Genomic DNA, 4,884 nt, shown 5'->3' with positions numbered 1-4,884 from the left:
GATAGCAGATAAGTAGGGTCTGGGCCTGAGGGTGCAAGCCAGGATTGACTGAAAATAGACATGCAGGAAATGTTTATGGTAATAGAACTGTTGTAAAAATGGATTCAAATAATGGTCGTGGAACTCTGAACATTGACTAAAAAATCATTAAACTGTACACTTAACAATGAGTGTTTTTTTTTTTTTTAGTTATAAAGTAATCTCTACACCCAATGTGGAGCTCAGACCTACAACCCTGAGATCAAGAGTCAACATGCTCCACCAACTGAGCCAGCCAGGTACCCCAACAATGAGTAAATTTTATTGCATGAAAATTATACCTCAATAAAACTGTTATGAAATGCTAAAACAAAACAGAAAAACTAAACTACAAGGAAGAAGTTGTTTCCCAGGGAATGGCACAGGTGACAATTGTAGTGTTCAAAATGATTTCAGTGACGCAGAGACATCCTTACTGTTTATGTAATGCTTTAATGTAGTTTAGAAGACATGTAGCTTATGTCTTGAAAATTGAACTTATTGATAATACTGCTTGTGCTGAAGCTAAAGTAGTTATAGAAGTGATAAAGATATAAGTAAATTTAAAGAAATCCCAATTAAATGAAGGAGGTGAGTGGCCATTGCAAGACCAGAGAAGTTGAATGTGGGTGATAGAAATCACCCAATCCAAAATTGCCAAAATGGAAAATTTGCCATGGGATAAATTTACGAAAGGAAAATGCATGTCATAGAAATGAAGTGTGGATGCATAAAATGATCAAATTTATTTATTTATTTATTTATTTATTTATTTATTTATGAGAGTGTGTGAGAGCAAGGCAGAAGGGTAGAAAGAGAGAGAGAGAGAGAGAGAATCTTAAGCGGGGTCCACACTTGGCACAGAGCCCAATGCAGGGCTGGATCCCATGAACCTGGGATTGTAACATGAGCTGAAATCAAGAGTCCAATGCTCAACTGACTGAGCCACCCAGCTGCCCCTAAAATGAATGAATTTATGGTGACAATAAGTCCACCCCGTGGTGTGTCAGAATGAGGGTGAGGGTGGAGGGGGGCTTTCACCTTTATTTCCTGTATCTGTCTTTTTAAATTAAAAAAAAAAGGTTGGGTGCCTCAGTTGGTTAAGTGCCCGACTTCGGCTCAGGTCATGATCTCGTGGTTTGTGAGTTCGAGCCCCATGTCGGGCTCTGTGCTAACAGTTCAGAGCCTGGAGCCTGTTTCAGATTCTGTGCCTCCTCTGCTCCTCCCATGCTCATGCTCTGTCTCTGTCTCTCAATAATAAATAAACGTTAAAAAAAATTAAAAATAAATAACAAAAAAGATTTGTTTATGAGCACTCAGGGGTGTGGAGCAGTTGTGGTGTTGAGTATGTGTGATCTCTCAGTGTCAGGGTGGTCCAGGGCAAGTAAGGCTTCATTTGGAGGTCCTGGGTTCCTCATCTAGAGAAAGGATGATAGTAGCACCTTTCTTATAGGGTGGTGAGGAGGGTTAAAGGAGTTAGTGTGTGCAAAGCACAAGTCAGGACTGAGAAATGCTTACTGAATCATCAGGTGTGTCAAGGAAGACACTGTTTAGGCCCATGGGATACAGCAGGGAGGAAAGGAGGCAGAAGGAACCTGCTGACCAGCATTTATAGGCTGGGAGGAGGAACAATGGAAGATACAATATGCAGACCAAAAAGAATGAAGAGTGCTCAGTGATGGCGGGGCGGGTAGGAGGGGGACATCTAAGGTCTGACCAGATCAGAAGGGTAGGGTAAGACAAAAGGTAGAGAGGCTGGGGGTGCTGGGCTGAGGCTAGTGTGATTATCAACAACAATAATGATAGTAAGAAAAAAATAAAAGTGTTGGGAGTTGGCCCATTTCTTGCAGCCTAAACTGTTTTTCTCTTAACTGAGAGAGCATATGTAAAGCAGGTGGCTCAGAGCCTGGCATTCTTGAAGCTGTTTTAGGAGCTTCTGAAGTGGCATATGACGCCCAAGAGGGTTGAGGTCACCTTTTCCTCAGGCCTCAAATCCCTACCCACCACTCCCTCCCCCCCAGTTCCTTCTGCATCCTGCCTCCCTCCAGGGCTCATTAATGCCAAAGTTTCTAACAGGTGTGCTGCCAGGGAGGCAAGCATCTCTCAGGAACCATAACAAGGCCCTTGGTTATGCCAAGAAACTTACTGGGCCTGCAAGTCTGCTAGAGGGAGTAGATGTAAGCAAGTGTGTCAGCTGTTCCCAGTGGGAGAGGACCCAGAGCCTCCAGCTGGCATGAAGCCAGATGTCTTTGGCAACAGCTCCAGGGAGACCTGCCAGGGCTCCAAAGGTGAAGTGAAGCATTACTGTGCCCACTGCAGGAACAGGAACTGTCCTTTTCTGCTAGATCCTTCCTTTGCTGGCCAGAATGATCCCTCAGCATTCCTTACTTGGCCCAGACCCCACAGCCCTTACTTCTCTCCTGGATGGGCTCTTTAATGGGGGCATAACCTTGGTCATCCACTCTTGGTGTTGTTCTAGGGATGAGAGGGAGTTTGGTGTGTTCATTGGTTTCCAAAACTTAACTGAATGTAAGTACTGTGTCTTACTTATTGTGTAAGTACAGGATAGAGTGAAGCAGATGCCAAAAGAGGGACAGAGAAGATACTGAAGGAGTGGGGGGAGTGACATCTTCCACCTGGGGACTCCAGGCAGCTTTCTGGAGAAGGTTTCAGACCAACTCCCTATGTACTCACTTCATCTGACCTGAAGGTGGGTGCTGGGCTCAGGGTTCCTCAAAGTTTCCCTTGGGCCTTGCCATACTCTAGGACTGTACCTGAAAGTACTGAGGTCTCTTGTGAAAGTGACTTTTGTTCACCAGTACTCTAGCTCAGCACAGAGGCAGAGTCCAGACTTGGAGGGACCCATCATAAGTCCAGCATCCAGGGTGAAATCAGATTGGCTTGGTCACTGACCATATGGAAATCCATGAGGATTCAGTTCCAGGAATGCACGGTTCTGAGAGACCATAGGCAGAGCCTTGAGCATGGAGGGAGGACCTGCTCTGAGACATGAGCCTGTCACACCTGAGTCTGTTTTCACATCTGTAAAATAAGAAGGTAGAATGGGGTGATCTCAAAAGGTCTCTTCTGACTCCGAAATACCTCACTTTCATGGCATTTCGATTTGTCCTGTTTCCAACATCTTTGCTGAATATCCTGCCCATTATCAGGGTGGGTTAAGGCCAAGATAAAGAGCATATTTTCTGGACTGCCTTTATTACAGTTAGATAAGGTGACCCATGTGACATATGATAGGGCACCCATCCCCAAATGTTTCCCAAGTACCCCTTCCTGGGATTGTTCTTCCTATCTAATTGATCCCTGGAGCTCTTGGCCTGGACCTGGGACATAGTAGGAGTTCAGAGAAAGAGCTGTTTGTCCTCAGAGCTCTTCCAACCACTGGCTTCCCTGCCCTGGGTTGGTACAAAGCTGGTAATTGTCTCAGGAGGACCCATAGGGGTATCCTTGAAGACAGGGAGAACATGAGGAGACTGGGCTCCCACTCATTCCCATTATGAGAGAGTCAGGGTGAGTTTGCCAGAAAAGTCCTTCTCATCAGCCAGTCCTCAAAGGCAAGAATTCAAGGAAAGAAAATGAATGGTGTAAAGTGCCCTGGTGAACAGGAGAGAATAACATGTAGAGGTTATTTTGTCAAATGCCTACAGCGTACCCTGCTTCCAATTTTCACAAGTGAGGAGACCAGGAAAATACTAGGCTAATCATGGGCCACCTCTATCCTCCAGCCTCTACAAGGATGAGGTTGTGGGAATGTTTCTTGTCTGGGTCATAACTGACCTCTTTCCTTCCTGATCACCTGCCTCTAGGACCTGATTTAAAAACACCTGTTTGGGACTTCATGCCCAAAGCTGATTAGACTCCTCAGTTCATTTCTGTTCCAGCTTCATCTGTGCAAGCCCTTTCTCTAGTTTTTAAATTTATTCACTTCTTCAAATTCAGTTATTTATTCTCTGTTATGCTCATGGCCCACCCACTTCCCTCCCCTGACATTTCTGACATGTTAGCATGTTTGTAGGTTAATCTGGGGTGCCTGGATTTGTAACATGTGCAAATGGCATGTGCCTTCAATCTTTTCCCATTTCTCCCCTTTCCTGTGTGTGTCTTTCAGCTTTTCCACATGGCTGCCCACCCCCAGTGATGCTGAAGATCCTGGTTCCCACCCCACCCTGGAGGATTTCTTGGTGGCATGTGCCAAGGAGAGAGTTTGAGCGGTCACTGTCTACCATGAAGCCCCAGCTCGTGCTCATTTTTTCAGACCTGACTTGCCAGTCTGGTTCCAGCCCATTGTGAAACTGAATAAAAGAAACTTAATTTAAAATGGAGTGGGGAGGGGCGCCTAGGTGGCTCAGTGGGTTGAGTGTCTGACTTTGTCTCAGGTTATGATCTCACAGTTCACGAGTTCGAGCCCTGCATCGCTCTAACTGTGTTCAACGCAGAGTATGCTTTGGATCCTCTGTCCCCGCCCCCCCCACCTCACTGCCCCTCCCCTGCTCACACTCTCTCTCAAAAATAAATAAACATTAAAAGTAATAAACAAAAAACAAACAATAATTAGTCAGAAAGACAAATATCATATGACTTCACATATATGAGGACTTTTAGATACAAAACAGATGAACATAAGGCAAGGGAAGCACAAATATAAAAAACAGGGAGGGGGAAAAACATGAGAGACTCTTAAATATGGAGAACAAACAGAGGGTTAGTGGAGGGGTTGTGGGAGGGAGGATGGGCTAAATGGGTAAGGGGCATTAAGGAATCTACTCCTGAAATCATTGTTGCACTATAGGCTAACTAACTCAAATATAAATTTAAAAAATAGTTAAATAAAAATTTTAAAAAATTAAA

The 4,884-nt window shown here is 44.7% G+C and overlaps 1 long non-coding RNA gene across 1 annotated transcript; it reads left to right on the top strand.

Moving 5' to 3' along the window:
* The first annotated feature begins 235 nt into the window (after positions 1-235).
* LOC124520828 (uncharacterized) lies at positions 236-4,535 on the top strand. The gene is made up of 3 exons (XR_006964412.1): positions 236-278; positions 2,583-2,728; positions 4,145-4,535. It is a non-coding gene; the product is annotated as an uncharacterized LOC124520828 (long non-coding RNA).
* The last annotated feature ends 349 nt before the right edge of the window (positions 4,536-4,884 follow it).

Source organism: Lynx rufus, unplaced genomic scaffold (genome assembly GCF_022079265.1).
Source record: "Lynx rufus isolate CCGP_SWC_20201006 ecotype Redwood Valley unplaced genomic scaffold, mLynRuf1.p SCAF_1, whole genome shotgun sequence".
In the NCBI taxonomy this organism is placed as follows: Eukaryota; Metazoa; Chordata; class Mammalia; order Carnivora; family Felidae; genus Lynx; species Lynx rufus.
The sequence above is the reverse complement of the archived record's forward strand: the minus strand, read 5'-3'. Positions and strand labels throughout refer to the sequence as shown.